Source organism: Chaetodon trifascialis, chromosome 9 (genome assembly GCF_039877785.1).
Source record: "Chaetodon trifascialis isolate fChaTrf1 chromosome 9, fChaTrf1.hap1, whole genome shotgun sequence".
Classification (NCBI taxonomy): domain Eukaryota; kingdom Metazoa; phylum Chordata; class Actinopteri; order Chaetodontiformes; family Chaetodontidae; genus Chaetodon; species Chaetodon trifascialis.
The window spans coordinates 2357316-2369926 of record NC_092064.1 but is presented as its reverse complement, the minus strand read 5'-3'; positions in this window follow the sequence as shown (position 1 = coordinate 2369926).

The window sequence follows — 12611 nt, the reverse complement described above, 5'->3', positions numbered from 1 at the left end:
AGCTAACGTTATCAAGGCTGGCTGCTTCAGCCCTGCTTCTTTACCAGCACCTTATAGTGGTCAACCACCCCCCCTGCTGGACACACACTAGAACTACAGCACGAATGCTGTTACCTGTGCCGACGATAGCGACATAGCTCATGCGCAATGTTATATTACTGCCATCAGTAACGGGGGGGTTACGTAAATGAAATTCACTAAAAAACATAAAAACTGTGACGCTTTATAGACAACTCCTTAAACAAGTTTACTTGTTACTTTGTAACGTCTACAACATAACAGTGAATGTTAATCCACAAATGATGCATTTTGGGGCACGTCAACAGTGCAGCTGGCCTAAGAATGTCAACAGCTGAAATAGAACGGATTTTCTTATGTTCTACATCTGTGGTGCTCACAAAGCTGTACAGCACTACTCCCTTACTACTCTCTTATTGGGGTTTTATGACAGTTACTTCACAACTCTCTAGGGTATAAGTCACCACAAACATAAATAATCTCAACATGTCAGATAAAATCCTTGACATTTATTTGACCGAGAATGGCCTTTTGGAAAACACAGTATTTTGTATTTTCACTGGACAGTCGAGAGTTGCCAGGAAAAGAGACAGAGATGTGAAATAACATGAAGTGAAGGTCAATAGTCCAACTCAAATCAGCTGTGTTGCAGGAAGAATAAATATTTGTTCACGTAAAGCCCATATACGACACCAAATATAGCATGATATCTTTTCATATATTTTGTATGAACTTTAGTCTTAAATATTTCAACATTAGTTGAGAGTTGCTGCAAATGTTTTTGGATTCATGCTAAATGATGGACCTAAATATCTCTTCCACATCTCACACATTTAAGGGGTACAGCTGTTTTATTCCCCCATATTTCATCAACATTCAGCCATACTGAGATGCTTTATTTCCATCAGAAAAAAACTCCAGAATTTAAACTCATTCACAGACTGTGGGAATTGTGGACATGACCCAAAAATCTTTTGTAATATATGGTATAGTTGAAGATCCAAATATATTCACAATCTCTTAATGTAAGAATACCTTTTCCAGCCATTTCTTCCATTTCCATTGTTTGTTTGTTTTTTAAGCAATGTATAGCTTTCAAATGAATCAAATACTAGAAGCTTCATTTAAATCAGGTTCAAACTTCATAAACTACAAATTTTTTTTATGTATTCTTAAAGTTAGACATAATTGGCCATGGCTTAATATATTTAGATGACTGAGAGGATAAGCAGTGAAACTGAGGGAGGAGAAATTAGACAAATTGTTCTACTATATATACAATGGAGAGGTTCTCTCAGGGAGCCATGACTAATGTAACAGAATAAAAGATTTGATCGCTTGGTTTCCCACTTGCACTTGGGACTGCATACCATTCAAAAGGAATTGTTTGTACTGTATATACTATCAAATCTCTTTAAGGTCCCTGTCATTCATGCATGTTTTTTTTTAACTCATTTGAGCAGTTAAATTGTAAATAGATGTTTAAATATCCAATTTTTATTGTATTCTTATTTTCATCCTGCATCACATGTTCAGCCCTGTGATAAACTACAGCCCCTCCATCCTGCACAGGATAAGCAGATATAGGGAATTAATAGATGATGGATCTCAGTAAACCATAAACTGGTGAACTGGACACACACTGGCTGCTCATCACCCATCTCTTGAATCACAAACGTCACCACCATACTAACAGCATCAGTATCAATGCACTGGTGGACAACTTGCTTATCCATCTATTGTGTTAATGTGCAAACATACTGAAAACTGTGCCAGCTCAATTCTGTTAGGATCCTGCCTTCCTGTCTCTCCTTTTGTGTCTCTTTGCCCTTTTCCCTGTATGTGTGTGTGTGTGTGTGTGTTTGTCTGTTCACCCCTGTTGGCATGGCTGGGCAGCCCCTTACATGCTGCCAGCTCCACCTCCCTCGACTCACCTGTGTTCATTCTCCCAGATGAGGCTGTGTATTTAAGGAGTGAGCAGTCTTCTCTTCCTTGCCGGATTATTCCTTCATCCTCCCATGACGGTGTCTGGTCTTCTGGTTTGTAAGTACTACGTCTCTTGTTCTCCCCTCTTCTCAGAGAAATTGTTAATGATCCATTGTTTCGCTCCAGCCACTTACCGTGTGCTGTGTTCTTTTGTTTCAGTGCCTCCCTGCCGCTTCCACGCGTGCCTCGTTTGTCAAACCCGCTTCGTCAGAGTGCGTCTTTTGTTTATTATTCATCCACTCCGTTTGAGTGTGTCTTTTGTTTGTTTCTCATCCACTCGTTGAGTGCGTTTTTTGTTTCCCGTTTGTTTAATAAACTGCGTTTTGATTTACATAAATCCTGTCTCCGAGTCTGCATCTCTTGGTCCTAATACTTTGCGGCTATTCAGCTTAACAAATTCATGTGGAAAAAAAAGTTTTCCCTTTTTCTATTTTGACTTCATTACACATTTATTTAAAACCAGTGTGCAGCCCAGTAGGCATAAAGATACATGACTGAAATGATAGTAAAACATTAAGTACCAAGACCTGGAATTTTTTATGATGTTAACTCACACTAAGAGTATGATAAGACAGCACTGATGCAGACTTGCTGTCCAGAGGTTTTTGTATAAACATTCACTCCACACTAACTGGTTTGGTCAGGTGAACATGGACTGAACCTTTATTTCAGTCCAGCCACTTTTGCTATTATAGCTACAGTGTAAATGTAGCCATAGAAAGATTTTTTTTTCCAATAAAAAAAATCATTTAAAGAATTCCATTCCTTCCAACTTCACACAAGACTGAAAAAAAAGAAGTTGAAATACTCTAGCAGATTCTGCTCACATGACTGTGCCATCAGCAAACTTGACAATGGAAATTGAGATGGAGTTCCTGACCACACAGTCAGGCATGTACTCAACTCAACTATTGATGGCACCTGTATTGTATTGAGGATGAGGGGGTTGGAGGTGTGGCCCATCCCTGCCTGAGTTCTGTCAAGAGGTCCACGATCCATGTGCAGAAGGAGGTGTTTAGTCACATGTTCATGACTTTAGGAGTTATTCTGGTAGGGATTATGCTGATGAAAGATGACTGTTAAACAGTACACATAGCTCATGGCCGATAGGAAAACCAGTGGGGTCAGGATACTAGGCAGAGACGACGTACAACTGTCCTTTATCAACTCCTCAAAGCACTTAATGACCACCAAGGTAAGGGCTATGGAGCAATATTTGTTGCAGGCTGGTGAAGAGGTCCTCGGTTCAAGGATAATAGTAGACCTCTTGAAGCACATAGGCACTCACCAGGCGCCCGCTGGTGGGCCCCATCCCCAGGCCTGGCTCCAGGGAGGGGCCCCGGTATCCCTCCAGGCAGGGTCCACTGGTCCTTGCTGGTTGTCTTAATAAGGGTCTTTTGAGCCGCTTTTCATCTGTCCCTTCCTTCCCTTCCCTTACCAAAGGCGAATCTTCCCCCAACAGCATAGCTCCTAGCGTCATTAGGGTTCTCAAAAACCTTCACGATGGTAAGGTGGCAGTTCAGTGAGCAGGCACAATGTTGCTTTTTGAGCTAAATGCTACCATCAAATACTTACAATGATGCCGATGAAGTTAACATCCTGACGTAATATTTACCATGTTCACCATCTTAGCTTAGGGTGTCAGCGTACTAACATTTGGTGATTGGCAATTTTGCTGCCAGATCTCACAAGACAAAAAGGGACAACCTCTCCCTCTCTATCTGTATGCATTCATGTCCCATAAATTCATGTTGCTAACTTGACTTCTTCCCTGGAGTCCTTGTGCTCGCTTGCCTCGCAGGTTCCCATGGATTGTGGCTGCACTTGGATTGTGAATCATGGCTGCGCTAACTGCTGTCACAAGGGTGAGTTTTGGGCCGAAGTGCAGAACCACCACAACTCAGATCACCACTGCAGCAGCGAAGGAGAGAGAAACGGCATGGGAGAAAACTGCTACCCGAGACAACACGAAAGTTTGAATGTACTGTTCCATTGACTTAACATTTAACCGTACTTAAGATCGTAGCATACAGTTATGAATGTAAGTAGGAATAAAATCTGATTTTCATTTAGGTGCAATCCAACAGGGGAGAAAGAAGCAGCGAAAAATGAAATAAAAAACATCATTCAAAAAGGTAAGGCATATTTTGCTAGGCTATGATTGTACCTCACTTTGATTTTAATTTTATTTTTTATTTGACTTAGGCTATTAAACAAAGTAAATATTAATTCAGTGGCAACTTCAAGTAGTAATTTAAACCCCAAACAACATGTTGTTTTAACACGTCATCTCACTTAATATCCCACTTAGTAGATTAACACTTGATACAATGTTTACACATTTTTATTTTATACGTATTGAGGTCATTTAAAATGTGACGATGTGTCCATGAACACTCAATAAAATACGAATTTAAAAAAGATTAACATTTGAGTTCTGCTCAGCCAACAAAGAGAAGGCAGAGGCCTGAAAAACAGGTGGAGGGCCACATCCACCACCAAAGTATTCTGAAACAGTATCTTTTCCTTCATCACAGGAGGATGATGATGATGATGAAACACTGTCTGCTGCTACAGGGAGCAATCCAGAGAGGCCTACTGAAGTGTGTCTTAATATTATGTATAACTACTGGCAGTGCTCTGCCCATTCACATTCCTTTACATTCTGGAGTGGAATTATGAGTTGGACATGTACACTGAAGTGATGAGCATAGATAATGGACAAACAACCAGCACATTCTTGTCCTTCAACAGAACAACTGGGCATCACCAGGAGGAAGGTCCATCAACTTCCACAGCGCAGCTTGACACAGTCAGATTTTTGGTCAATACCATGTTAAATCTGTATGTAGAGCTGTAGGATTTAAATGTCGTCCATAAGTTTCCCAGTTACCAGTGAAGGAGTTTTATAGAGTTCATGTCATGAAGAGTATAGAGAAAAGTGAAAAGGAAATGGTCTATCTGGATCGCCAGATTAGAAAAACAGACCTTGAAATTCTATTACTGGAACGAACTTTGAGTATGCCTATGGCCATCTCTACCTGGGCTCCAGTCCTGCAGTGGGCCACATTAAAACATTGTTGGGGCCCCAGCTCAGGGTCAGGGTAAGGGTTCAACAGAGTGGGCTGGCATGGATAGCCTCGACCCCCCAGTAGGTAGCCATCAAGCACTCCTGTAATCATAGAGGATGCATTTGAGCGCATTAAAAAGGGAGACAAAGAACATTTGTACAAAGTTTTAGCTTCCTTACCGCATGCAAATCTGTTGCTCAGACTACACTCCCAGTAGATCCAGGAGTCATGTACAGAGCCAGCCACCTGGCTTCTACATTTGTAATGATGTAGGCTGCATCACATATGATCTTCACAGTGCAGAGAATGACATGAGTTACAGTGTATTATAATGCATACATTTTCACGTATATCATTTTTAAGATGGTAAGTCATAAACCTGGACATTGATGTTCTGAAAGGGTTTTCTATTCACATAGTCCCTTTCGTTTTCTACAGGTGCAGTAACAGGAATTTGTGTCCCATCTTCGCATCCTATCACATTTGGAAGCCCTGCAAAATGACAGCTAATTAAGCTACTGAACCCACTCTGAGGTCGCAGCAGAATGTATATCATAATTTAAAATAAAAGAAAATATGATTTCTGCATCAGTCACCAGTCACTACCATCATTGGTAACAGCCGTTTCAGTGCGAGGATCACTTTCCTCACAGCTCTACACACTGTTGCCTTTCCGAAGTGCTCTGCATCCTCAATATTGTACAAAAAACTACCGTTTGAAAAACGTAGCGCTATGCGTAAAATTTGCTGTGATGTGAGTGCACCCCCGCGGTGGGTGAGGTTGGTGGTATGGCTGGAGAATGTCATTGAGAGAAATTCTACCGTTCGATGAAAAGCGGTAGTGTTCGAACAGATATTCCTCTGGAAATGACAGGACATCTAATCTGGGTCGGAAGATTCTTTCGCGACGTAAAGCGTTTTCGAATCAGTTGGGCTTCGATATCAATTGGATTGGGAATGAACGGGCAATCCGTGGGTGCTTTTCATTACATTTAATTGTGCCTCCTCGTCTCCTCTCTCCTTCGTCGACCCGGAAGTCGTTTCCCCTCCGCCATGATGAAGGATCTTCCAATTGCTTAAATGCACCTGAAGGAGACGAGGAGCGATGAGAGAGGAGGCTTCTGAAGGAGATCAGAGTGAGGATACACCGGTGTATCCTACGCGGAAGTCTTTTATTATTTAAGGGGCGTGTCGTATGTGGCACACGTTTGAATCATGGCGGGAGCAGGTCTTCACAAATGTAATCTTGATTCTTGTTTCAACTGTGTCCTTCTAACAATTGTATCTGTCACCAAGAAATTAATGAAAATTATTGGTATATATTTACGTTTTTTTAAAGCAAGGCTACAAGGCTGTTGGTTTAATCTACCACACACCCGTCCTCTGTTACGCCTCTAACGGCATATAATTGAAACCTCATCAATAGCAATCAGGAGTAGAACAGTCTGACTGCAGATCTGACCATAATATCACGTTTTACAGCTTTTACAGCTGTGCAAACGTCATCAGTAATTGACGTCGCTTCGGACTGACGCTGTGGAGTGAGGATTTTTCATTTCGGAGTTTCGTTTCCTCCGTCCTCACGTCCCTTCCTCGCATCCCTCTTTCATGTCCTCGCTGGGCGGAGCTAAGGCGCGAGGAGAGGAAGCGAGTGAAGGAGACGAGGAGACCAATTTATGGAATGAAAAGCACCCACTGTAAAGAAAAGCACCCCAATTTATGGAATGAAAAGCACCCACTGTCTCATTCCGAGTATCACTTCCGTATAAAGCTGGTTCGAAATTCGCGCTTCTTTGTGGGTGTGTCGGCGTTTAAGGTGGCGTGGAGGGGAGTGTTTCAGTTGGTAGAGAGTTAAGTAAATTATATAAGTAGATTATTAGCGAGTTCAATAGATAGATAGATAGATCTTCTGTCTGGGAGTATTTTGAAATGGTTGCTCACAACAAGGTATATGTCAATGATTATATGTTATTTGCACATCATCACAATATGGCCATATAATCTTCATTGTGTATTATTTTATCTCAAAGGTGAAATGCCTGCTGTGTCAGAAGGAGCTGACTTACAGCAACAATACATCCATCAGCATGGAGCTGAGGCATTATAGAGCACTGCATGAGCATGTTCAACCTTCCAGCAGACCAGACACCAGCCAAAGTAATTCATGATCTTTTTAATCTTGTCATGTCTTTGGCACTTACAATTGAGCAGTATTTAATTTTTCTCTGTAGATTCCAGTAAGCAACTGGTTGATGAGGCCCCGGTGAACATGGTCATTAAAGACACTTAACCATTTTCGATTGTGGAGGATGAGGGATTTAGGGAGCTCATCCGTGTGTTGGATCCCACCTACATTCTCCCAACTAGAAAGGTAAGTGAATAAAGTCTTTTATTGTTTCTCATGTAGTTTGAAATGAATAGTAACTACATTTCATTCCATCAGGCCTTGAAGCAAATGGTTGAGAAAAGATACCAAGAGGCCAAGGAGAAGGTGAAGGAACAGCTGCAAAATGCTGTAGCTGTTAGCCTGACTTCAGATATGTGGACCTCAATCAATATGGAGGCATACTTGGCAGTGACCTGTCATTACATTAATGAGAATGACGAGCTCCACACAGTTTTGCTTGGAGCACAGCACTTCCCTGAATGCCACACTGCTGACAATTTAGCTGTGGAGCACCACAGAGTCATGGAGGAATGGGGCATAAATGGCAAGGTGAAATGTCTGGTGACTGATGGGGCAGCCAATGTGTGTGCAATGCCTGTGTGCGAGCACTGAACATCAGGCATTCGCTTTGCATTGCACATGTCATGAATTTAATGGTTAAAAAATCATTTGATGACGTTGCTGCCCTCACTGACATGAGAAACAAGTGTAGGAAGCTTGTAATATATTTTAGGACAAGCACTACAGCAAGAGAACGGCTGGTGCAAGTACAGCAGCAGATGGGGAGACCAACACTGAAGCTGCTAATGGAGGTCGACACTTGCTGGAACAGCACTTTTCTAATGCTGGAGAGGCTTTTCCAACTGAGAGAGCCAGTGGAGGCGGCCCTTGCCTCCTTAAGGACTGATGTCACGGCACCAACTGCACTGGAGTATGACTCGATAAAAGACGCACTTCATGTTCTTGCCCCATTCCACCAGGCCACAGTTGAGCTCTGTGGTGAAAAGAGGGTATCTGCTTCCAAAGTCATTCCACTGCTGAAGATGCTGAGCCACACCATAATCAGCAAATCAGAAGGCCTCACTTCAGACAGTGGAAGACAGCTCAGTGAGAACCTTCTCCGACGGGTCAATACACATTCTTCACATGTTGAATCACAAAGTGTGATGACACTACCCACCTTATTGGACCCAAGATTAAAAAAACTGGGCTTTTTAAGTAATGGAAGACTTCAAGAGGCTATTACAAGGCTGAAATATGAATGTGCAAACATAATCAGGAACTCTGCAGCAAATTCCGCTATTGGCACAACCCCAGCTCAGGTAGCAGCCTCTTCAGCAACAGCAACACCATCAACATCAACATCCGTAACCAACAGTAAGTAGTTTGTTTCTTTGTTTTGTCAAAATTAACATTAATTGGTAGTAATGTGATTTGTTAATGCCATTGTTAATGGTTTTTTGTTTGTTTTTTTTGTTTTTTTTTTACATTTATTAGATGACCTCTGGCATCTGCTGGATACAACAGTGAGTCAAAGCCGAAGAAGCTCAAGTGCCACAGCAGATGCCACAGTAGAAGTGGATCGTTACTTAGCAGAGGTGAACCTCACAAGAAGTGAAGACCCCCTTGCTTACTGGAGCAGACAAAAACACCAACATCCACACCTTTACCAGCTGGCTCTCATGTTCTTATGCTATCCCGCATCTTCTGTGCCATGTGAGAGGGTATTTTCAAAGGCTGGAGAGATTGTTTCCAAGAAGAGGAACCGTCTGAGTCCCAACACTGTGAAAAAACTTTTGTTTTTAAATAAAAACCAATGACCATTCTCATCCACTACTCCGATGAAACAGTGTTTCCTGTGTCCCCCCTGCACTAAGCACAAAAACAAAGTTTTATTTATGGTATTCATACAGGCATCTGTAATCAAAAACATATTTTACAAATGAGCTTAAACATGTGCGTGTGAGAGAACTGTGACAAATATTAATGTTTCATTATATACAACCACAGAAAAAATGTCCACTCAGGTGATGAGCAAAATTAGTTTTATGTCTTTGCACAGCAGATGTCGCTAGTGAGAACTGAATGAAGCTTTGGGTAGTGAACCTTCTGGCAAACCAATGGGCTGCGAAGCTTCAGTGGTTCAGGAAGCCTCAGTTTGCCATCACTAGTCAAAAACAGGCAGGTTCAGCAACAGGAGTCTTGTATGAGCACATGACAGTCTGGCAAAGAGTGAGTGTGGCAGAGCAGCTTATATACTGCACTGATTGCTATGAATCTCAGGTGTGTGATCAGGTGAGCAGGCAGGTGGGTGTGGCCGAGAGTGGAAAAGTACTGAGGGCACTGGTGAGCAGATGAGGAAACAATGGCAGCAGGTAAGAACTGAATATACTGCAATGTTTCTCAATTCCGGTCGCAGGGCCCCACTGCCCTGTATCCATCCATTCATTTTCTATGCCGCTTATCCCTTTCGTGGTCACAGGGGGGAGGCGGGGTACACCCTGGACCGGTCGCCAGCTGATCGCAGGGCACAAACACACAACCATTCACACTCACACTCACACCTAGGGGTAATTTAGAGTCACCAATCAACCTAATGAGCATGTTTTTGGTCTGTAGGAGGAAGCCGGAGTGCCCGGGGAGAACCCACGCATGCACGGGAAGAACATGCAAACTTCGCACAGAAGACCCGACCCGGGAATCGAACTGGCGACCTTCTTGCTGTGAGGCACGCGCACTACCTGCTGCGTCACCGTGCAGCCCCACTGCCCTGCATGTTTAGATGTTTCCCTCCTCCACCACACCTGATTCAAATGATCAGCTCGTCATCAAGCTCTGCAGTGGCCTGATAACGAGCCACTCATTTGAATCAGGTGTGTTGGAGCAGGAAACATCTAAACATGCAGGGCAGTGGGGCCCTAGGACCGGAATTGAGGAACACTGCAATACTGTGACAAATTTAACTGAACTGAACAACTTGCTCTATGAGGTGAATTATTGGGGAGCTTCACAGCTTTTAAACATGAAAGCATTACACTTGTAATAAATTCTATGATTTTTTAGGAGAGACATTGCAACAAATAACAAAAAAATAGAACAATAGATAGATCTAGAGTGAAGAGTGGATCAGAACAGAAGACTTTAGCATGAAGAAACAAAAATTTTCTTCAGTTTGCGCCTGGTCTGCCCTTCAGATCACTGGATCCCTCCAGACTCTTATACAGTATGATCCCCCAATATTTTTCAGTCAGTTGACTACGGCTTTTGCTCAGCTATTCAACTGTACATTGACTATATGTGCTCAAAAATAGGACAGTAGTCAAGTAAAGGCCAATCTCAAATACAGGCCAGGGAAAAAAACAAGGGTGGGTAAATTCCTGGCGCTTAACATAAAGTGCATCCCGACTAAGAATCATCTAAATTTCTCCTTAATAACATCAACAATATAATCATGACATTTTCAACACTTTGTTGTGGATTACTAACCCAAAGCAGGATTTCTGTCATTGTAAATGTCAGTTAATGTCCCAGCCAAACAGCTGTTTGTAGTAACTTACAAGTGCCACAAGATGGCAATAGCTACATCTCCTGTATGAGAATGAGAGTCACTGAATTTTCTACAATATTGTCCAGCAAATGCTTCATAACAAAAGCCTTGTTGGGCAATGAATTGATTCTGTCCACTGAAATGCCAGAGGTCTTTTCATTGGAATCTCACTCTCCGCAGCTGAAGTAATCAAAGCCTCTACTTGAGAATTTACAGTAAATGAATGTATAAGCGAGTAACCAAACAATAGATGGCTGTCACACATAACTCGCATTAATAAACATGAGTTATCACCACCCAAAGAATTAAATGTTTAGCTTGCAGCTTAATCTACTTAGTGGGTATATCACACTTGTTATATAGAAGATTGAATAAATGTGCTGCTTACTGCTGTGTCGCCATTTCTGAATTGACCTATTTGAATGTGTCATGATGCAGTAGTTCAACTGTGATTAAAATTATGCTATTGCAGTTCTGTTGCTCTGTTAGTTCTGACTGGTATTTATATTCTTTGAATTGTGCATCACTTCACATTTGACTTTCATCCATTGGCTTATTTTCTTTTTCATGGATATGCTCTATCAACATTATGCTACAGTATTCACAAACTCGTAGGTAAAGTATGAATAGTGAACATCGCAAGTATATGTATGGTCTACTGAAATTGAGCAATATGCACTGCATGCTGGAATTATTTCACTTTTGTAAGATGTGCTATGAACATAAATAATGCCCTTGCTCTGAAAGTAGCTGAGGTCCATTAATGCTTACAAGTATGTCTGGACTAACTGACCTGGTGGAGGACTAAGGACTAATACTGTGCAAAAGTGGCTGTTACCTGCATGGGCAGGTATAGGATTTCTCACTACCTGGTGTAGTAGTCTGACCTCTTGTACTCACACAGATCTATGCCTATTTTTTGCCATGGTCTAGAAAGTAATACATTTAGCACCTGGCTCTTTCCTCTATGTGCCTCTGTTGTCATTAGTCTCATCAACAGCCACTGGCACCTTATCAGAACAATGTCAATGTCTTAACTGTTCATTACTGTAACCTCCTAGGACCTGGCGTCCACATGTGGGCATCAAATTATTCAGTTGTGACTTTATTGTGTTCTATTGGAATTTAAAATGAATTTCCTTATATGTGGACATTATTTTTCTCAGTAACTACATCATGTAAAGAGATAATTCTTTGTTTTTACACTCATCAGGTCCCAATCAGCCCAAATAGCAGACATTAAAAAATGCATGCCATGCAAGAGTTCGGGTCTTAGGAAGTTTAGGGTACCAGGGCCTTGTGGTCAATGTTGGGACTTCACCACATGGGTGAACAAAGGGAGGCCTTCATGTAAAAACAACAACAACAAAAGAGATCTGAAGAATGAAACAGAGCCATGTGTCAGTCAGACTGGTTTGGTTACCTTACCTACAGACAGAAGATACAGGTTACATGTTTTCTTCAAAAGTGCCAGGGTAGCATATCTGTCAGGAATAGGCTTGTTAGTACACCTGCCAAGGAAGTCCTGGTTTATGACTGCCATGATACAGCCACTAAACTAACCCTACCTGTTTTTGACAGTCCCCGAAGGAGACACTGTACATATTTATGAAATGGTCCTCCATCACCTCAGTTTTGACTTGAGATTGAGACACATTCAGAGGTTACAACCTCCATGCAGTCACCAAGGATACAACAGCACCTTTCCACTGCAATGTCAAGTTGCTCAAGGAGGTATCCCATTGCCAAACAAACATTTTTACTTAAATTAGCCTAAGCAATGGTCCCCCAACTCACTGGATGAGTTACAGGCTCTCTGTGG